At 43.7% G+C, this 23,278-nt stretch overlaps 1 protein-coding gene across 11 annotated transcripts in view; it reads left to right on the top strand.

Moving 5' to 3' along the window:
- Window positions 1-23,278, top strand: part of FOXP1 (forkhead box P1) — a 391,266-nt gene that overhangs the window by 76,833 nt on the left and 291,155 nt on the right. The gene's annotated exons all lie outside the window — the stretch shown is intronic.

Raw genomic sequence — 23,278 nt, 5'->3', positions numbered from 1 at the left:
CTCATGCTACATGAAAAGTTTCTCATAGGGATTTTTCACTAATTGGAATAATTACATGCATAGAATAGTTTTGCATAGAATAGTTTTTTGGCTTTTTTTTTTTTTCTCTGTTGCCCTTTCTCCTATTGATGAGCATAGTTACACTAGTCTTGTCCAAACTGAAATGGAGATGGAAGGAAGTGCAGAATTCATTTCTCCTATTTTGATGTCCAAATATACTGGTTCAAGTGGACCCACAGATGACAAAATTGATCATATTAGCAGTTTGTGTGCCTGGCTTTCAGGATGATGGGAGATCAGTGTTCTTATTACTGACATTCTTACTGGGGCTCTTCACATCTTGGAACAACGTGTTTCAACTCTCTCTGCTTAAATTTCTCCATATATGAAATTAGATAACCTTTACTGACTTTACAGGTTCTGCAACTATTATGTATGCATTCAGGTATTCCTGGAGTACGAGTGCATGGCCCTGCTTTCCTCCTTTCCCCTGTTCCAGCTGTGCCAGCTGGATGTGAGCTGTTACTGAGGACTGGGCAATTCTGAGCTTAGTTCTCTTAATTCATTAGTGGTCCTGATTGAACAAGTAGAAGCCCTCTCTGTCAGTGTCTGGGGAAGTGTTTGCAAGGGTGGTTTGGGGGATGTTTGCTTCTGCAGAAGCTCACTGATCCCCTCGGATGGGGCAGTGTTTCCCATGGTGGTAGCTGGTGTTTCCCACGTGCCCACACTTCTGCCTCGGGGCCTCCTCTGGGTTTCTGATGTTCCTCTCCATGTGAGGCCAAATTTAATTATCGGGGATAAGGTCCTCCAGAGCAGACCTTTAAAAGTCCTATATAAAGATGCTGCTCTTAAGTAATTCAATATTTCAACTGCTCTGTGCTGGATTGATTGATTGATTAATGGAGGAGTTCATTTAATTAATCTAGGGCTTCACTAAGTCACATGTGTTACAGTAAATACTGTGATGGTGGTGATAAAGGGGGTGGTTGGGAGCCACGGCTCCTTGCTTGCCTCTCTCATCCCTTTGGATTTACAGCGAAGCTACAGGTGCAAAGTCACCATGAATGACTGGGTGCATGTGCTGGGGCTTGTGCTAGATGCATCTTGTTGGTTTGCTATCTATAGGCTGCTAAATTCGGATGGCAAGCAGACGTGATACTTTGTCACTTCCTACAAGTGTGCATGTGGAGCGAGACGGTTTTCCCCCCCTAGCCCCAGCACACGCCCGAGTGGTTTGCCTCAGAGTTTGGATTCTATAATGTTGATATGTCATTGCATATTGACAAGGATGATACGCACTGTTCCTGAGCAGGATCCCTCTGCTGAGTGCCTGTTTTGTTTGCAGTTTGCTGGGCGAGTTTGGCCCTTGGGTGGAGGCCCAGGGACCTCCCTGTCTTGGGGGCTGGTGGAAGCGTGCATGCGTGTGCTGTTGTGCATGCAGCTCCCTGGGGAGCTGTGATCCTGGCTACAGGATACCCCAAACCCGCAGGTTTTGGCTTAAAGCCTTGTGTCTCGGCTACAGAAGAGCTGTGCGTGGAGCAGTGAAGCCTGGTCTGCAGGTTGGTGGAGCTTTTGTTGCTCCTTCCCTCACCGTCATCACAGGCAGTAGCCTTAACAGAGGGAGTTGTATTTTCATCTGAGGGGTTTGCTTCAACTACACGAGGCATTTGGGGACAGGGCTGTCGTGGGGACCTCTGCTGGAACTGCTCTGAGCTTTGGTGCTCCTATAACCCAGTCCACCTCCTGTGGAGAAGCGCTAGTCTTGTGCAGAAAGAAGTCTTTGGTGGATTTGTGTGGAAAGGGGGGTGACTGAAACGGCTGTGATCCTGGAACCCTAAGATTTTGTAGAAAGTTTCCCAAATCTGTAATTGTACAATAAATAGACGTAAAGGAGACGTGACTGGCCCACCACAAACCCTTGGCAGGGATGGGAACTCGAAGCTGCATCTCATGGGCTGTGTCCCAGTGCCTGAGCTGGGGGATGTGCCTCTACTGGACCAGCGGCAGTTGGTGACTCTGGGATCAGTCACCACTGTTGCATTTCCAGATTTCCCTGTCCAGGCTTTATACAAGTAGATGTAGAAATAGATTAATAGACACATGTATGATGCGCACGCAATAATCCATGCTACGTTTGAATGAAGGCTATTAAAAGTCCAAGTGCTGGATAGCCTCGTGACTGAGTTTCCTTCTACATAACCAACACGTGGGCAGTTGCACAGCAGCTGGGTGCACTTTTTTCCTCTCTCATTTTTTTTTGAAAAAGAAATGAAGCCTTGATTCATGGACAAGCAGTTTAGTGCTGCTGTCATAGGTCGGCGGTTTGTTGTGTGGTTAGCTTGGTTCTCAGACCTGCATGTTGAAAGGTAATGGGGTTCATCTCGAGGAGAGCTTTTTCTCGGCAGGATGTCTAACTATGTGTTGCCTCTGTTTTCTCACTTGCTAGTCTTACAGAAATTAGTAACGGTAGAATATTTGATGAATAGCCTTTGATAAAAGACTGTTTCTTTTTTTTCGTTTGATTTTGGTCACTGTTGTAATACCGTGAAATGCTGATGGAAAGCCAAGTGAAAATGATCAATAAATGCTAATGTGATAGGTGATACATTAACCTGTAGGAGCGTCATATCACTCATGCCGCTTGTGGAATGTTGTACATGCCGAGAAGGATGCTACCGCCAGCTGTGGGGGGTTTGGGTGCGTTTGCCGGTACCTGGCCGGGCAGCACGTGTGTGGGTGGACCCCTTCCCATCGGGTCCTGGCTGTTGCTGCTTCCCAGCCCTGGTCGTGGCACAGGAGGGAGCCTCTTGACGCTGTGTCTTACCTCTAGCCCCCAGCAAGCATGGGGAGTGTGGGATGGAAATCTTGCCTGGTTTTGATGCTATCTCTCCCTCCAGCCAAGCTGTACAGGAGCTAGTGCTAGCAGGAGTTTTTAAGCTATTACATTTGGAGTTGCTGCATTGTTCATCTGATTAAATTGTATTTAATTAGCTTTGTGTTTCATCCTTTTGTTTCAGTGTGAAGATTATGGAGGGGGGAAAGAAAAAGATAAAAATTGGCTAAATGAAGCTTCATCATTTAAAACACACATAAAAACTCTGTGAGAAGCCTTTTATTCCCCGGTCCTTTATCTTCCCTCACAAGCTTTCTGAGAATGAGTAGTGCATGTTGAGGTTTATCTTTGCTTTTATGTGCAGTAGCCACATGCTTAACATCGAGCACGTTTGAGTTGCATTTCATAGGGCTTTCGCAATCCCTTTATAAAGGGACTGATCTGCTAACATCACCCTCTTTAGATGTAGCAGGCAGGATGTTCCTCCATACAGTGAAGTGCTCACAGTCTCTCTTGCCAGACCAGTAAGTGAATGATTTCAAGCCTGGTGGGCAATACTTGTGTCCATGCGTAACACAGACAGACCACAGTAGTAGGCAGCTGCATGTAATTTTGAACTCCACTCATTGAACTGTAATAAAACAATATAAGCACTGCTTGGGGGAAAGATTGGATGCAGTTATCCTTACACAGGGCTTGGGCATATGAAAGCAGCGCTGGCTGACAAGAGGATTTTGAGATTTGATTTTGATTGAATTGCAGAATTGAACAGGCCAGGAATGTCAGTGGAAGGCTAAATGCCTGTAGTGCCATAAAGTTTTATTCATGTGAGGCTTTCCAATATAAAGTAGATGGATTATTGGAGAAGGTGTCAAGGGACATGAAATAGAAGTGCCCAAAACATAAAATGTGGGTATAAGGATAAAATTACTTCTTGCTTAGTACATAATTAGCTCCAAAAAATGTTTTGGGTAGTTGTTTGTTTATTGTTCACCCTTTTTAAAGCTAATTCATTACACAATGTAAAAGGATTCTTCAATTTTTGCTTCAGATCTCTGTGGCAGGAATTTATATTGCTTTTAAGGATAGGTTTAAAAAAATTAATTCTGTCTTAATATCTTTTTTTAAATTAGAAAAGAAGGTGTCTCATTTAAAAAAAAAAGGGGGGGGGGGGAGGAAAAAGGATAGAAAGGAAAAGGAGAAAAAAAAAAAAAGGAAAAGTCCACAGGATATGAACACTCAGCAGACACTGAAAACTATTATGCTCAAAAACAAGAGCGGGATGTGTATTCACATACCACAACACACTGACTTATTTCATAGCTCAGTAATGCATACGTAATTAGAGTCAAATTTGCATAGGACAGCTGATAGCCAAATTTGTATGGCATTAGAGACAGCTTCACCCGTTTGCAGTGAACTATGAACAGTAAATAAAGTTGCACAGACGACTGGATGTGGGTTAGCAGAAGTGTGCTGCATTTTTGTGCCCTGATTCTTTATCCGTTTTCAGACCTCTGTCTCAGTTAACATTTTTCCCTAAACTTACTCTAAATCACATATATTATGACCGCAGGAAAATAATCATAGCTTTATGCTACATCCATTCACTTAGAATTATAATATAAACAGTAAAATGGCCTTCTTATTACAAGCCCGTTTTTCTGTTTTAAATTGCATTTTTTTGGAAAAGAGCTTGTTCTGTTAATCTTGTTTTAACCAAGAACACGAATACCTTTCTATATGTGTATTTTATGGGGAGGTTGTGTGTGGTGCATACAAAACTGTCAAATTGGGATCTCAAATTACCATAAAATGTAAACTTATGAAATCGTATTTAAAGGTGTATTTAAAGAACAGCATATATTTATATTTTCTGAACTAATTCCCTGTGAGCTGCACGTTCTTCCATTTCAGTCCATCCTGATGGAGCTCACACTTGTTTAGGCAGTGTTTATATGTATTGTAACTGTCTGTCTTTGCCTTTTTTTTAAGCCAGAAGGAAACACCCAGATAGTTTTTACTATGCAGATTTTAATTACTGTTTTTTAAATCTTCTTTGGAGAGTCTGGGTTTGTAAATTCTTCAGGAAAGAAATCCCACGTTCAGTGTTGGTGGTAACTCTCCAGGGATTTGTTAAACTTTTATTTACCGTGAGTTCTATGTATCATTCCTTCACAGTTTTTGGTTTATTTTGTTATTATTTAGGTTTGCTGGAAGTAAACATGCTGAGGATTTACCTAATGGAGTAGGAGTTTTTCTGATTAGTTTCTTTGAAGGAAAAGGATAAAAAAGCTCCCTTCTCCCTCCCACCCCCCAATTCATACCAGCTATAGTCCTTGAATTATGTGTGGTAGAGATGCTGTAGTCAATAGAGCGACTTTTCTTTTCTTCCTCCCCCTCACTTTCCCCCCCTCTAGAGCTTTTTTTGTTGTGTGGTTTTTTTTTTGTTTTTTTTTTTTTTTTAAATAGGGTTTCAAAGCAGACTATAATGCAGGGAGCTGGTTGCAGGGCAGCTGTGTGTGGGTATGGTGGGACGCTGGCAGTGAGGATAGGGTGAGGATGCTGGGGCCTTTCAGGGCTGATGCAGAAGTCGGCAAAGTGCTCCTGTCTCCCCCTGAGATAACGTCCTTATAGGGCTCTTGGCCCTTAGTTAAAAGTAACTCATGGCAAGCTCTGGTGTTTCTTCAGAAGGAGGTGTGAGTCATGTGGCCAGGCGAGTTCAGTTTTTTTCACTGTGGGCTTTCTGGTTGATTTTACCCAAATGGCAGCTCCTTTGCTGGCCGGCGCAGGCTGGGGATAGGGCTGCTGGGGGCTCACATCACCCCATGCAGCAAAGCCAAAATATTTACAGGGTCACCCAGCAGCAGAGAACTAAGAACTTTGAAACCAAGATGCTAAACCAGCTTTCTTTTGCTTATCTCCTGAGTTTTAGTAGCTTCTTAAAGTTTAAGAAAGAAGTGTGCTATCTTTCCCTCCTGTTCCCTTTTTTCACTTCATTGACTGTACTAATTATGTCCTGCTTAATACTTAGGCAGTTTTAAGTTATTTAGAATTGCAGGTCAAAAAGGCAGGGCAAAATGGGTGAGATTTAGACAGTTTTGAAATATTACTTTTATTTGAATTCTATAAAGTTTAATTTAAAAACCTTTTAAAAACAGAATTTTAAAAGGGTAATACTGAAACCTGTGAGAAATGTATCATGTTTTAAAAGATGAAATACAAAATAATAATAAAATACATTTTTTTTCTGTTGATACTTTAAAGAAAATTAGCCCAAAGACATAACTGAAGTTAGCTCTTCTGGTTATGTTAGAATATGTGAAAATTGTTAAGTTTAGATACTAATGACTTCTTCTGTAGATGGAGTGTTTGGTTTCAGTTTTCATTAGAATGGGGCTGAACAGTTAGTTTCAGTAATTCCTTTGGTGATTCAGTAAAAACTGAGAAATTCATATGGAAAAGGAGAACAAGGTTTCCTCTTTTCGGCTCCAATCTTGGAATAAAATAAGGGTGCGAGAGGATGAGATCTAGTACTGCTGAGATCCCAATATATTCAGTTTTCTTACAACAGATCGTCTTCAGTAAAGGTTTTACATGCATAAATGCATAAACTTATTATGTATCCAGCATATTTAAGTAACTTTCATTCAATAAATACAAATGTTTTTTTCATTTTGTTGCAGTTCCACTTTTCAGCCAAATGAAGATTGATACGAATAACAAAATTACCAACTAATAAAAATAGTCATAATTTCTAACATTGTCATAACCTAAAACTTAGGGATACAAATGAATGTGAAAATAACCTACTCTCTAGTTTAGCAGGGAGAAAAGTGAAGCTTAATGAAAAAGTCATATTTTATTCAGTTGCTAACCAATTAGAATCAGTCTTTCTTTAAGAAAATAAATACAAAAGTACAAATGTAAACCAAGATTAAAATCAATGATTTAAACCATGTTTCCTGTTTGCTGATATAAGCCGTGATTAAAGTCGGTGATTCAAATCACTTTGATTTAAATCAAGCTCATACTCGGTGTGGATTAGCTTGTGGTCACCAATGTCATCTTTCTGAAGATTAAGGTAGCAAGTCCAAAGTGCCTCAGTCACTTGTCCTGACCATGAGACCAGGAGAGATCCATGCTAAATTCAATGGGCAGGACTCCTGTCACTGCCCCTCATGCCCTTGGCTCCTTTCCGAGAGGATCCATCTCTCTGAGGGCTTGTGGCAGGGAAGGTGCAGCTGAGTCCCCTTCTGGGGTGGCTTTAGCTCATCAGTTGTGGAAACTGATGAGCTGAAAGAGGAAGGGAGCTCAGACCCGTTCCCCTTGTGCATCACATACCTCTCCATACAGACAGCATCCCTGCTGCTTTCTGGCCTCCCTGCTTGCTCCTGGAGGGATTTACTCGCTGTTTCCAGTTGTGCTCAGCTTTCCCCAAGGGCTTGGCTCTCCCTGTGTCCTTCAAGCCTGTTTGAGGACCTGGCACAGTCACCAATTTGCATGAGCTCCCACAAGGTATTTTTTGGCAAATCAGTTCTCCTAGGTATAGAGCAAGTATTAAGACTTATTTTTTCCCACCTTTCCTCAAAAGCCCTCTTTCTCTTCCAGGAGGAGCAGGGCTGTATCCCTTGCAATGAACTGTCTTGCATGGGAGCCATGGTCAAGCTCTTGTTTGGGCTGTGGTGAAGCCCCACCCTTCCCACCAGCTTTATCGGCAGATTTTTCTGGTTCCCTTCTGGGCATCCTGCAGGAGAAGTAGGAAGAGAGTGAGCCTGGCTATACAAAAGCCTCAGGAAGAGCAAAATGGGCATCTTTTTGGCCAGAACTTTTTGGCACAGGGGCAGTGGTGGGAATGGTAGAGACCTGCTTTGGTGGCTGGTGGAGAGGAGCTCGTCTTGTAAGAGCATAGATCACATCTTCCCTTGACAGGGTCTGAATGTTAAAGAAACCAGACATAAACCTTGATGTACTTTGGGTCAGGCATGTCAAGTAGAGCCGATTGCATTCAAGTTGGACATAAATTATTTAAAATGCCCATAAAGATGGGTCAACGGTCCTTGCATTGGTAGAAGTCAGTTTAAGCTTGTATGCTGTAATTGTTTCCATATGATGGGCGTTTTGAACACACAGAGTGGAAATCCTTTGCAACATGCAAGGTTGAGAGAAACACTTGGAATTTATTGTAATAATGTTTCTACTTGGAAGTTCTCAAAATAATTATCTCTATTTAGCTCTCTTGTTTCTGCCTATACTCCAGACCATGTCCAAGCCTTTTGTGGAGCATAAATAGTTCCTTCGTGTAATGTTGGCAGCCAGATACTTATGCTGGAAGGTCTCTGTCTGCCTTATTCTTACACCAGTGCTGGATGAAGTCAGGTCTCCTGAAGGTGGCAGATGTTTTGGCAGAAGAACGTGCCATGTGTTTCTCAAGTCAACCATCGTAAATTTGAAAACAGGAGGTTCTGAAACAGAAAGGTGTGTGTTGGTTGGTTTTTTTCGCTTTTATTTAGGAATAACAAATAGTGCATTGATGCTGTTAGTTAATGGTATTTAGACCCCGGGACCTCCTAAGCTGCACAATTATCAGTGAATGAAGTGTATTTTAACAGAGTCAAGTTTCCTCAGCAGGTTTTCCCAGGCTTAATCCATGCTAATTTATTCTTCTTACATTCTGATTGTAGTGACTATCTTGAGACAGATCAGATGATCGGGGTCAGATTTTTAGCTGGTATAAACTGGCACAGTTCCTTAATTCTTCTGCAGTCGGTGGAGCTGTGCTGATTCACACCAGCCAGGAGTTGAGGTTGGTGTGTCTGCCTAGATGTCTGCCACTTAGCTTAACCTGGTACTAGCTGGTAACTAAGTTTGGAAAAAAAAACCCCACCAAACAACCACCAACAAAATAACCATATATGTTCGTACTTGTAATATGTTGCAACAGGAGAGCATCCAGGTAAACAGGCAAAAATGGGATGGGGAGGACAGGCGTGTGTAGGACAGAAGCGGTATGGACTGTAGGATGCAGAGATACAGGACTGAGTCCCAGGGAAATGTAATTTATGGAGCTTTGATTTGTAACTGGAAATCATGCACTGTTGGAAATATTGGTGCACCCATTAAGGTATACACAGCTGGTATTTCAGAAAAGTTTAGGATTTCTTTACATTAAGAATTAATGCTGCTTGGGGTTTTCCTGTATGTAGGAATAGATATGTAAAACAAATATGTATACCAAACAAAATATAGACACATGGAGTAGGGCAGAAGAGTTTGCATGAGAGCGCAATCTCACCTGATCGGGGCGTGAACCCACAGGATCTGTGTTTTGGGATGTGTCCCCTCGGGGAAGATGATGCCCAGTCGCGTTGTGATGTGCTGTGGGTTTCTCATTCTTTAAGCAAGTGGTGGTACATGCTTGGCCGTGTTCGAAGACCACCCTCCACCCTGGTTGGGCGCTTGGAGCCTGAAGACTCTTTGGACTTTATGGCTTGACTGATATCTATTGATCCAGACTTGAGTGTGTTGGTTCTTCCCTTGCAAATCGCTTTGTGTGGTTTGGTCTTAGCAAGGTATTCCTGCTAACTGGGAGTGTTGGGATCTTCTTATTGTGACATCTGTTATCTCCTGGGCTTTTTTTGTTGGTTTTTAGGTTTGTTTGGGTGTGTTTTTGTTATTGTTGTTGGTTGCTGTAAAGTTTGAAATGAAGCTGGGCAGTGTCGTGGAGACAGTTTTGAGTTTTCAGCACCAGCGAGGTCTGAAATAAATCAGTCTCATCAGAGCAATAACTCTATTGTGGTTGCTTTGGGAGGCAGACCACTAGCTAATTCATGTGCACCGTGAAGGATGGGGTGGGTGTGTGTGGGTAGTACGTGATTTTTGGCATTCACTCTTTGCTTTTGAAGTGCACAGAGCCCACTTCGGTTCCAAGTTCAGAAATAATACACCTAAGAATAAATAACCACACTAAAACCAGAGATCATTTGGAGAAAACTAAGGTGGCAAACCACACCAGGTGAACTTTGCAAAAAGCAGTGCAGAAGTTTTAGTGCTGCTCTTTTAATATTTAAGATTTTATCTTGAAGAGTTATCTTTAGAAAAATAAATGTTCTCTTGGAATCAGCGATACAAAACCTGCAGTACTGGCTGCAGAATGGTTTTCTCTGTGAGAGGCTGTGGAGAAGAGGGTGATGATCTTCTGAGCAGATTGAGACCCCCACAGCGTACGTAGGTCTGATGTCAGTTTGTTTGCTGAAACAAGCTGAAAACTCTGCAGCAAAGGAAAGCCCTGTCTGGAATAAGATTTCTTTTTTTTTTAAAAAAATAATTAGAAAAAAATCAAACTTCCCCTTTGTGATTTATGATCCCTCTAACAATGCCACTTTCTCAAAGCCATGCATCATACACAAACAATGGGCCACATAGAAAAGCATGCTCCCCAGAGTATTACCAAGCATGTAATTTTGTCTTTAAATTCTTCGGAGCGAATTGTAAGAACATGACTTCATAGGAACCTTTGAGACATTATGGCTTTTAATAATGCTGTGCTGCTACATGTAATACTTCATTTTTACTTTTATTAATTAAATAGCTCCTTGCGTGCGTGTGCAGTGGGGAGGGGATCCCGTGCTTCCTGGCACACCCAGGCGGGCTGCGGCTGCCAAGGTCTATTCTCCCCACCCCCCCCTCCCCGAAGGCAAGGGGGCTGTGCTCTGCTTTGGTCTCGTGAAGGCTCGTGAGGGTTTGACCCCATTTTTCAGCTCTTGGACAAGTGCACCCCTTGCAGAGTACGCTGGTCCCTCCAGCCTTGGTGCCTGCGGGTGCCAGGTGGCCTGCCCACGAGGGGGTGCGCACGCACGAGAGGCAGCACCTCTTCTTCTCCATCGTCAGCTCATTTGAAGTACCATGGGGTGCACAACGCTCCCACCTTTGACAGGGCTCATGTGCGAGAACCAGGTTAGCTCCTGCTTGTGCTTTCCTGCCCGGGATTGCTATCCTCTCACATCTTTGATCTTTCCAAATTTATATATATATTTTCATAAGTTTTCAAGAAAATTGAGGTCAAACTTATTTCATCCTGTAATCCCTTCATGCCTCCACACCCCCCCCACGTAGACTTTATTTTTTTTTTTAGCAGACACATCTTGCATTATGTAAAAACATAAGTGAAGAAACACCTTTAGTGAATCTGAGTTGCCTTTCTGTCTGCAGCAGCAGAGTTTGGATCTGGCTGCTTATCTAATAAAGGGTGGAAGCTGCACTTCTTACAGCTTTTTGTAGCACAGTTTGTGGGCTTGCCCATAATAATACAATTATGAAGGTTAACAGGAAAAAACTGGGTCCAGGAGTGATTCCAGGCAGCTGGCAATGCCGACGAATTGGAAGCACACCACCAATGAAAACTGCAGTGAAAAGCAAATTAAACCTCATATCTGCCATCTCACTCGCTTTTCTCTGCTTTCCTGTTTGGACTTGAAAGGTGATTGGAGCCAAGGCAGTGACAGTTGACGGAAGTGCTGCAAGGAGAGAGTATTTATTTACAGTGAATCGTGGTGATGCTTGTTCAGGATGCGGTTTCACGCAGGATGTTCTGTCCCCACCCCCGGTTTGATCATTTCTCCAAAAAAAAAAAAAAAAAGGCAAAGAAAAAAAAAAAGCTCCTTGATTGTTTGAGGCCTCGGCTAATGCTTGGAGAAACGTTGTGCAGCGTGCCTGTACTTGGAGTGTGTGGTAATGTGCCGGCTGAGGAAGTTCCTGTATTGGGCACAGAGGCAGCTTGGGACCAACTCCTGCCCAGATGTGTTCAAACCCAGCGTTGGCCCTTCGCATTTAAACAGGGAAGTGGGCTGGACTGGGTCCCTGCACTGCAAGTGATGGCTAATACAGGCTACCTGCTTCATTGCCAGCTGATGCTGCTGTAAATTTATTTTTTTTAGGGAGGGAAGAGAGAGCAGAAGTCATCCCCCTCTGTAAGTTCTAAGGTAGAATTCAGCTTGCAGAAGGTTCCTAGGGTTTGGGATATGTTTAGCATTTGGAGGGGGGGCGTTCCCTCCTGCTCTCTTTCTGCTGTTATCAGACTTTAACCCTGCAGCAGGCGAAAACACTTCGGAAGATCCCCATCTTGGGTGGGTGAATTCCTCACTGGTAAATAGCAAACACCGTGCTGGTCCAGGGACGCCAAGGGCAGGGTTTATCTGTGGTCCTCTCACCATCCCGGCACGGGAGAAGAGGCACACGATGCCTGGCCCCCGATGCCCAGCTTGCTGGGAGCAGGTAGCTCCCCAGGGCTGTCGGGTTGGGTTGGGTGCTCGCCACAGCTCGTCCCAGGCTGTGTGGAACCAGCTAACGAAGCTGCCAGCTGGCTTTACAGCCCTCACACCTCTCGCTCCCATATCAGCCCCAGCCACCGATTGGTTTCGTACAGCTCCTGACAGGCAGGCAGAGATAGTAACTTCTGTTAGTACCAGACGGGGCCGGTGATTAGATAGGGAGAGTTTCTCTATCTCGTTTTTTCTAGATAGAGAATAGGGCTTAGGGATGTGCTCTAGCGTATATGTTTTCCTTCACGGGCGCTGCGCGGGGAAGCTATTGGAAACTTGAGGGATGGGGGGAGGAGTGAATATGGGGTTTTTATTTATTTACTTTGACATTTTCTTTTAAACTATTTTTAAGAAGTACATTTTTACCAGTTTTTCTGTCTGGAAGAAGGAATCTAATGGGGTTTTTTTCCACTCACAGCTTTTAATTACATCATTGCCATCATCGGGCCCTTTCTACAACTCCCACATTGTTCAGCAGACACAGTGAAATGTTTTTAGGAACCTATAAAAGCCAGTAATTTGCATCCAGAGGCCATGGTTGTAGTCAGCATTCAGGCAAGCGAAGCAACTGCCTGGATAACTTTATGGCCGGTACATGTGCTGCATTGTGTAGCGCTGCTGTGCTGCAGCCGGAGAGGAGCGAGAGCGTGGCTGCTGCATGCCTGTGCCTCCCGCACAGATTGCATTGCATGTACCATTTAATTAAGTGATGAAGTTGTTAGGGCTCGTAGCCGGGAATAGAGCTCCCCAAAGGTCCATTGTGCCAGGGAGCTGAGCCGGAGCCAGCTGCCTGCTGTGTGCTGCCCAGCCTGCCTCCATCCCTGGCTCTGCCCTGGCTTTTCTCAGCCTTCTCCCTGGCTTTTGCACCACAGGGGCATGATTTGTACCTCCTTTCAGTGTTGGCCTTCCCTTAGTTATCGTGTGGTGCTTGGAGTTGAACTTCAAGATAAGTTGCATCATTCTTGGGGTGGGATGCAGTCTCGTGGAGTCGTGTGAAATGGTTCTTGCTGTGGGAGATGACTGACATGGCATGGGGCATCGAGGGCTCTCATGCATCCACAGCTTTCAGAAACCATCCGTTTCTGAGGCTAATGAGGGCCTTGTGTTGCAAAAATATGTTAAGGTTTAGGAAGAGTTTTGTGAAATTGCCAACAAGTTGTTTGTTTTTTTTTTTTTGCATCTGTTTGAATTTGGGCAGTCAGAACACCTTAAATAGCTCTGAAAATGTCACTGTGGAAGATCCTGCTCACTGCTGGTCTTTTTGAATAAAAAAGGCTAAGATGCTTCAGAAAGGAGAAAACATCATCTCTTTTTCAAGGTGATAGGATGATAGGATGGCTGTGGTTTGTTATTACTTGCATAAAAATTCTAAGTAATTTCTTAGCAAGAAAGACAGAGCTGCTTGTTTTCAGCAGGCTGTTAAGCCAAGAGATACAGGACCTTTGAGTGTTCAGGGGCTGGGGAGAGTTCTTTAAAAAGTAGCTAAAAAGCCAGAAATATGTGCGTTAAAAAAAGAGCAAAAAGACAATTGAATTGGGTCTGATTTTCTGGGAGGGGTGGGAGGCTACTGGTTCTCACTAGGCAGAATTACACTTGGACTTCCCATCCATACAGGACTTGGATGCATTTTTATTTTAATGTCAGGTGTGTGTATCTTTGAGACTGCCAGTCTCTTCAGTCAGGAGCACAACATTGTTTTTTTGTTACTGCTTTGTACACTTGTGCTTCTCGACCACTATATATTCTGTCCGTTAAAAAGCATAAAGTGCCGCTCCGCTCCTTGAATGAGAAATAACAGTAAGGATGATGTGGGGTGCACGGGATGCCTCTGCCCCCCATGCGGGTATTCTATTTCCAAGATTTCCCAGGTTCAACTATTTTGGCTCCTTCAGTTATATCGACATCAACAAAGAAATAAAGCCAGGTCCTTACTTTTAGTACAGACACCATGAACAGGCTGTTCAGTGTGTGCTCAGCTCCCAAGAGGCACGTTTTTGCCAGACAGAGGACTTTTTGATTCCCTGTTTTCTTCCTCCATCTGAATAGGCTCTGGCTGGGGGTGAGATGTCTGTTGTCAGGCGCGGAGGACCAAATACCCAGTGAGCTCAGGCTCTTCAGTGTTTGCTGATACTCTTGTGACCTGTGGAAGAGAAGATGGTTTGGTGAGGGTGGGGGGAAATGTTTGTCTGCGGGAGCATTGACCCATCCCTCTGGCAGGCACCCTGAATTTCGGGGGATGCAGTGCTGTGGGCACATCCAATCTAGGGGTCTGCCAGGGGAAGATGCTCCCTTGGGAGGAATGGGGATAGGGGAGATGGTATTCCCTCTGGCCTCAGAAAGTTGTCTGGGAGTCAGAAATGTGCGGGGCTTGTACGTAAACCAACCACATCGTGCTGAAACACGCTCCTTGAAACAGGGCTGGGGTGAGCCGGCAGTGACTGACAGTGCCTTCTCCTGCCCAGAGCCTGAATCAAACTGCTTTCCATGGCCTCAAGTGTTTGCTGAAGTGGTTCCCAGCCAAGACAGGAAACTATTTGACTTGGGGTGCTAGAGAGCTTCTCTCATGGTATTTACAGATAAAGGGGAGGAGTTGAAAACCTTAGTCCATATTCAGCCCAATCTGATAACCTCCAGGGATTTTATGAGTTCAAAGAAATTTTGGATAGCAAACTTGTGTGCTTAAGTGGAGCTGAAGCCCTAACTCTCTTGGAGGCATCCAATCCTTAGTAAAACCTTAAAACAACAAATGCTGCTTGTAACACACTCTCTCCACCCCCCTACCCCCCCACCCCCCATGTTTTAAACTGCTAGGCCATTCCAAAAGCTAATACTTAGGTGAGGGTATGTCCCTGATCTTTAAAATTAAGTGTCTCTCCTGAGCATTGATGGCACAGAAACCGATTTTGTTCAATAGACTTCAGTCTGTGAGGGGCTAAAAATAAGAAAGGTGAATTATATTCAGTAACTGGATGGGCAGAATGTGTTTTATAGGAATAGGTTAGGAAAACAATAGTGAAATGACTGTTTTGTAAGATACTTTACTGGGTTATCAGATAGCTTAATGCTGTGTCCTCTTCTTGGCTGGAGATCACCAAGACCTCTCCGAAAGAGATGGTTGTGTTGTAGATGGAAATGTCTAAAGCATGCAAGGAGACCCTGTGCAGTTCCTCTGCCCTGGGGTTAGATATGCCCCAGCAGCTTTCCTCGTGTTTGGTTTGAGCTGCTCCTTGGAGAACTTGTGTCTGCTGAGCAGAGCATCTCCTTCCCTTTCAAATCAGATGGAAACTCCCCCGTGGCCCTCTTTTCTGCTTCCTCCTAGCTCTTCACTTTCTCCTTTTCCTTTGATTTTTATTTCATCACCAGTGGCTGTTAGAAACCTTGGGCAAGGTTGGAGGCAGTAAAGAGGGTCTGGTAGGACCATGAGTGCATTGCCAGGCTTCCAGCTTTTTTTTCTGGAGATGCCATTCCTTTCTTTGCAAGCCTAGAGCTACCTTCTGCTTCCAACAGGTATATTCACTTGCTGATTAAAAAGCATTGTTAATTTAGAAGGAAGGCCACATTCTTTCTCAACACCATCATTAATTAAAGACTAGGAAATTGCCAATTCGCCCAACATTTACATCCTTACCAGCCTATGCTCACATAATTTGTTGCCCAAATATCTTAATGCCCAAGTACATGCTGAGGCCCGTACACAGAACCTTAACTTCAATCTCATATATTTTTCCTATGCATAATTAAGATGATTGCCTCTTAAAACCTTGAGTATTTTTGGTAAAACACCTTTGTTTTTCTGAGGTTGGGTTTTTACATTGTGCCCAAACATGGGCACCAACTGTGGCCACAGCTTTATGAAACTGTTTAATCCTGTGTGTACGGGTGTGAATCATAACCCCCAGATGAAATAGCTCCTTCAGAGCCCTGTCTCTGGGAGGAGAAAAAAACCCCATGATACCCAACAGGCTTTAAGTCTCACAATTATGAACTGTTGCAGGTTGAACATAATAATAATAAAAAAAAGTTTTATGTCAGTAAGGGTAATGTAACTATGCAAAACCCACTTACAGCTTAGACACATCATTCATGAGTTACACCATGGCTCCTAACTCATGGCAATGACGAGTGTCTGGCAATCCCCACCATCTGGTGAACTCTGATGTGTATTTGAACAGCACAGTGTGTTAGTGTGCCTATATACAAGACATATTCGCACACAACATATAGTGGCAGGGGAAAGAGAGAGAAATTATGTTTCAGCTGTGAATGACTTATATTTACTCAAGCAGCAAAGAAATAGCTGATAGCTCATGAGTGATCAAAGCTTGTGGTGAATTATAGAGGTCTTTCCTCACCAGTGAGGAAGATATAGCACATTTCAACCTGCTGTATATCCTTTTAGTCCAACACACACATTTTAATACTTATTTCTATTTTGGTTTAGAGGCCTTTCTACTTTGCCCAGCAAGTATTTTTTTTATTTTTATTTTTTTCTTTACCCTCTGATCTCTCCTGCCTCTTCTCTGGCTGCTGCTGATGCCAGAGACAGAGCAGATTGGGAAGCCTTTGAACACATTACTGGTTGAACTCGAATGAAATTTTTGTATTGCTTGGTTGCAAGTTCCTGTGATGAGCATAAGGAATTTAGGTTTGATTGACATGATGTACTCTTAAAGGAAAAGTGATCTATCAGCATTCAGGCACACACAACTTGTTTTTTCTTTCACGACAGAGAATAGTTATGTTGCAGTTGTGCTACAGCAGTGAAGGTTGAGTTGCAGTTTCCCTTTGAATCCTCTGATGGAGGAGGTAGAGTGAGTCAAAACGGGGCCATTTTAGGTCACTCCTAACAAGCCAGGCTTGAGGATCTTCTCTGTTTCTGTTGCTCTGACTGTTCAGCCAGATCTTCCTCTGGTACACCAGCATTCTCATTCCAGTACAGAATATTTGTACAGATGACACAACCTTATTATCTTCAGCTTCGGTTGCTTTAAAATGAGTTTTTACAGTTAACACACCCGTGATCTTCTACCACAAAGAGAACTGGTTTGGAGAAAAGATATGATATATCCTGAGATGGAGTCTGAATGTGAGACATCCTCCCTCTCTCCTCCTTGTGCTTATCACTAAATGTGAAACCTCTTCGAAATAAGTTGCTCTCAAAATGAGTTATTATTTGGCCTATGGTCGGTATGGAAGACACGTGAGCATCCTCTGGGAGGAAATACAATTTTATAAATTAACCTTCAAACTTGAGAGAGTTGAATTGTGTTTTTTATTTGGCTGCTTTGTAGGGCACTGGGCTGGTTATCTGGCCTGTCTTTTCCAGGTCTGTGCAATAGGTACGGTGCTCCTTACCCCCACCACTGCCTTGTAAGCGTATTGCCTTCTATTTGGGAGCCTGGGACATCAGCACATACGGAGGCATCAGAATAAAACTATTTCTTATTAGTGATTTTCTAACAATTTGTAAACATTTGAATCGGCAGATAAACTTTGAGGGAGAGAAGAGACATTCAAACAAGGATTAAAGCAGTTTAAAGAAACTTCACAAAATACTGAAGCTTTTTTAAGAGCCATGTGTTGCGGACTCATGGTGCTGAGCATCCCTATAACTCGCCTGTGCCACCTTTTTCCAACCAATAAAGCCTTCTGAATAGGTTAGTACTGGATAAACTTTGTTGCAGTACCCCTGTGAAGTTTGCATGGCTCATAATATCTGTTTCAGGGAGATTCAGGAATTAGCTGGTGAGAAATCAGAAAGGCTCCTTATCCCCAGGGTGGGCTTTCCTTGTCTTGGTCGCTGTGGCAGGTCTGTTTTGGGGGAGCCTGTCGTTCCACTTCCCACGCCCTGCCTGGTGAGGAGGATAACGGAGGGAACAAGCTGGCCTCAGTCACAAGTTTTATCACTTCTCAAGTACAGAAGTAGTACTTTGAATGAATTGTAGTTTGTTGTTTGTGTGTGGTTTTTTTTTTTTCTCCTGGAAACATAGGTGTGTGGGGTACTGACCGTACGTGCCAGGCTTTAAAGCTCAAAATGAATGAGTAAATAATTGGTAATTAACTCGGTAAATAATTTGTAATTAACATGGTGAGAGGGAAAATAAACACGTGAAGACGGTAATTTTCAGGAAGTGCTTTTAAGACCTTCAGTTTTATATTTTCTATGTATTTGAGCAGATTAATTAATTGTTATAGGAGGAAAAAAAAATTGCATTTTTATAGGCAGCGAATGCCTCTCTGCTGGGCATGTCCTCGGTTATCTAAGTCTCCTTTGAATCATTCTGAACATGTTAATTCAGTATCCTCCTCTTTGTTGTCCTGCTCCTGCATTTTTTTCTTCCCAGGTTCCACTCCTGGCACTCTGCAGCTTCCCATTTCTATTTCAGTGTTTCAGGCAGTGCTCAGGAACAGATGGATGGCTAGATTTCAACCCCACCTCCCAACTTCCACATACAGTCCACATATCGCACTGCATTCATGAGCACATACAAGCAACAGGGTGCTTGGTGTTTGCTTTTTAATAAGTTCACCCCCAAATCGAAGCTTCCCCACTTAGGTCAGGTGCTCTAGCATGAGCAATTCCCACCCCCCACCCCCCCACCCCAAAAGAAAAAGGCGGGGGGGGGGGGAACCAAGGATATTAATGTATTTGAAGCAGAGGAGGGTGGGGCACGTGTTTTTTTGGAATTGCACTCTTTCCCGATGCCTATTATGATGACTTTGAGCAGATTTGGTTCACAGGTATGCCTGGTACTGTGTGATTGCCTGGGGAGCGATGCGATATGATGAACAAAACCTCAGCTCTACATTTGCTTTTCCTCCTTTGCTTTGCGGTGCCCGGGTTTTGATGTCTTGCTTCTCAGAAGGCTTGACGGTAGTAATAACGGAAACAGCAAAAAATGTCAGCTTGACTACTGTCTGCGTGTCGGCACTAGTCCAGGGAGTTTCAAAGGGATGTTTTATTGATTCTGTAATTGCACAGTAGAATGGACAAACTGAACTGTACCTCAGGGCAAGGAAAGCCCCTGTCTGAACGGCATCTGTTGGATGTATGCACTGCTGTAATTTGGGCAGGGAGTGCTCACTGGGCGGTTTGAACCAGGGGACTGAAATCTTGGCTTAACCCTTTCGTTGTAGGCGATGGCAACTCCAGGTTTGCCTTCTGATCTTAGCCTGGGAGAAAGATCAAATTTGGGGGTCGCTTTCAGCACTGAAGCGACTCTTTGGGGCTTTGCTGGGACTTATGCCAGTATTGCTTTTGAAGGCAAATTTGGCCTGTGATCTTTTCTTGTCCAAGTATTCCCCTCCTCTGGGATCTCGAACACACAGTGCTATAACTTGCAGCATTGCCTCACTTGCAAAATCCACTTCTTAACTGAAAAACTGGTCTTAATGTCTTATGAAATAAGCCTGCGTTATAATGCTCATGCCTGGGAGCTGGTAACTTCCTCTAGCATGAGCTGATTACTTTCCAAAACTGAAGGACTGAGCTGTTTTGCTAAAACAATTGCAAATTAAAATTGTAAACTTTTGCTGTTGCCATATTTTTTCACTGGCATGCTGTCAGTGTGCTGTGTCTTTAATTTGGTGAGAGCACAAATCAATTAGGCTAACCTACGGTGATGCAAAAACTGGGGGGGGGGGGGGGGGGGATAAAATGTGCTGTCTTGACTCGATACGTGGGTCCCAGGGTTTCCGTCCCAATTATTCTTACTTCTTTTACCGAGCTAGAGCTGGATATCCTGCAAAGAGCAGTGCTTTGTCCCCAGGGCAGAGCTCACAAAAACCAAGGGGTAGAAAGGCAGTGCGGAAGGAAGCACTGTCCAGCCTGCCTCCCTCGGAAAAACTGTAAGTTTGGCTTCTGGGTTTCATAGTTTCATGATTAAAGTAAGAAAGAGCTGGGGAGGGGATGTGCTAGGGTGGGAGTGTGGCTGCACACCCAGGAGCACCCATCCAGAGCTGATGCTCTGCAGGCTTCTAGCAGATGCCAGTGGTTTCTGAAACTAAACCCTGAGCTTGGAGTTTCTACTGCTCTTAATTATGGCCATGATTAGGTCATTGTCTTCCCGAAGTTGAATAAGCAGATGGGCCTGTGTTTAGAGGGTGAGGTGCTGTTTATTTTTGGAAGTTGTGCAAACGTTTAATAGGTTGTTCTGAAATCTTGGATTTTAAATGCAGTGTTCTTTCAAAGCAACTTGCTGGGAAAAACCTGCAGTGCAGTTCTGTCCTGTACTGGATTCTACAGAAACTACTGTACTAGATGAAAGATGTGCACTTAACTTTATGGTATTTTTTTGTTGACTCTGCTGAACTTCTTTATCTAGAGCCTTCCATGTTGTAATAACATTCATAGCAAAAATAGGCACTTAATATTAAGATTGCAGAGAACTCTGCCAGTTCACCAGAATGAAAAGCGAAGCCCATCTTCAGTAATATGCATTGCAGAAATCAACTGGGGAAGATCCTGCATCTGGGATCCGCTCAGTTCCCTTCTGGTGGTTCAGAGGAGTGTAAATTTTATGCTAGCAGCAACAGCTGTACTTTGGGGCTTCTGCCAGAGGAAGAGCTTTATTCTGCATTGGGAAGAGAATGCCCGAGATTTGTTGATTAGTAGGGGAGGGGAACACTGTCCGGTGCAGCTGATAAAGTAGTCTCAATACATAATTAATCACAAATACACTTTGATCAAGTCTAAAACTCAGTCCTGTGAAAGGAACAGTGAGATCTTAATTTGTCATATTTGGTGGTACAAATCTTAATAGGTAGGTGAAAGATAACTTTATCTAATTCTATATCTAATTTATAGCCACGATATTGGAAGTCTCCAGGTACAGTAGTGCTGAAATTAGGCTGGACCTGCCATGGTGTAAGGTGAGGGGGTGGTGAATGCAGGTAGCGTCACTGCAAGGCCTCCTAATTTAGAGGCAGGTTTAATAAAAGCCAAATGGAAATTAAAATATCAGACTGTGAACTAATAGTTTAACATTTGGCTGAGTCTTTATCACCTTCCTCCCCCAACTCTGGCTTTTGTCAGATTGCTCATAATTTCAGTCTCAGTGATCTGACTCTCTGTTGTCTTTTTTTATAAGAATGGTGAGGTGAGTGTGACTGAAAATACAGAATATGCATTAATATTTCCTGTGCCACATCAGATCACCAAAATGACTAAAGAACATCCTGAACACTAAAATTCTCAGCACATATATTCTGTCAACACTAATGCTGAAGTGGAATTGCCCCAGCCAATCAGACATGGGAAAAATGCTGACTTACTGACCCAGAAAAAGCTATATTTCCCAATTTTTGCAGTGTCTCCGCTCTGGTTGTCAAGGAAAGGTGTCTAGAGTCAGGATCTGTGGTAGCACAGTGCTTGGAATCCCAAAGGCGCTTCAGGCACGTTGATGAGCATGTTAGGAGAACCAGTGCAGAGTCCTAAGGGTAGTAGTAGCCATGGGAAGCAGGCGTTTTGCCAAAGCTCTGCTAAATATCTCTCTGCCTTGCTGGTAGAAATCATTCATGCTTTTTGGCAATGACTGTTGCAGTAGTATCTGTAGCTGGTTTTGTGATGCCCTGAGTCCATTGATGACTGCTTGCAAAAAATAAAAAAAAAAAGTATAAAAGACTTGTGGAGTTTACCAAGTAATTGCTTGCTGGGTACTTCAACAGCTGCTCAGTAATGTTTTCGAGAGCATCCTGGCCCTGTATTCAGAAAGATCTTTGATGGAGAACTTGTTCTCTGGGGTTGTTTTAATTAACTGTGGGCTCTTTTCAGTCTATGACGCTTTGGAAATCTGCTGGATGTCCAGGAGGGCCATGGCCGAGAGCTGCTGGCCCAGGGGAGCGCATCAGTAAAGGCTGCACGGCGTGCAGTAGGAGGGCATCGCGAGCTTGGGTGAGCTAAAGTGGTCAAGAGTCCAGCAAAACAGAGACCCTGTGCAGTTCCCCGGTTTTCAGATCTCCTTTTTTCCCCTTCTTTATACCCTTCCTCCTCAGGACCAGCACTGGCAGGCAGCTGGCTGTGTGTGCCTTGGTGCAAGGTGGGCTTTGGGTGCTCTGAGCCATCCTTCTCCTGAAACCAGAGGTGACTTTAGAGCGCATCTCCGTGCAGTTGCCTTAGCATCCTCGTTGCAGGACATGAGCACCTGCCTTATTGCACTGGGAACACTGAGGACTGGGTAGGTTGCCAGGCACCTGGAAAGGTGCCAGCTGCCTCTGTGGGCAGCATCACCAAAAGCAGGAGAAAGTAGTGGGCTCTGGGCTGAGCACCCAGGGTGGTGCTGGACCCTGCCCAGGAAACGGTCGCAGGTGCCAGAGTCCCTCGATGTGCAGCCCTCAGGTAGCTATTTGAGCTTGCTGCCTTCCTGCCCCCCCGCTTCTTTTTTTTAACCCACATTAATTTAATTATTTCTGTTCCTGGAAATTTCTGTCCAGGATTTGATTGTAAGAGCTGGGTGTCTGGAAGATTAATTTGTCCTTTTGGACTGCAGATGGACCGTTACTATTTTATAATCGTTGACAGTGGTGGTAAGTAGTGGGGAAGGATGCAGTGAAATACAGCAATGCTGACAGTGTAGAAATAGTGCATCTTCTTGTTTGATATTTTGATAGAAACCTTTTATCACTTTAAAACTGGCTGTGTATCAATACGATATGTTAAAAACAGAAGTAGGAAACTGCAGGCTTTTAATTTGTGCCATTTGAACCCTCTTACCTTGGATGAATGCGGCGTGTAAATTATAGTTCCCATGAGGTAAAAATCAGTCAAATGCTACTTAACCTTTACTCTGCCATGTTACGTGTTCCATTTGTGCTTAAGAGAATATGTGCGTACGTTTTCATCTCACTGCTATGTGGAATCATCCTTAGGGTTCCCGTAACGGCACAGAATGTGGTAGAATTTGGATTTAAGGTGAGCAAACCCACTGTCGTTGTAGAGGTCTTACATCTGAAGTGGTTTCAGAAATTTTGTTTATCCTTCAAAGGTGAGAAGCTGGAAGAGGTTATCTTTCATTCAGCATGCCCACAGTGATTGCTGCTGATTCTAGCTGGTTTATTTGCATGGTTATGCTTATGCTGGGTATTCATGGCTTAGATTGGTATTTTTTTAAAGTTGGTCTTCTGCAAA

This window comes from Falco cherrug, chromosome 4, assembly GCF_023634085.1.
Source record: "Falco cherrug isolate bFalChe1 chromosome 4, bFalChe1.pri, whole genome shotgun sequence".
Taxonomy (NCBI): domain Eukaryota; kingdom Metazoa; phylum Chordata; class Aves; order Falconiformes; family Falconidae; genus Falco; species Falco cherrug.
This window is presented reverse-complemented; position numbering and strand designations above follow the sequence as displayed.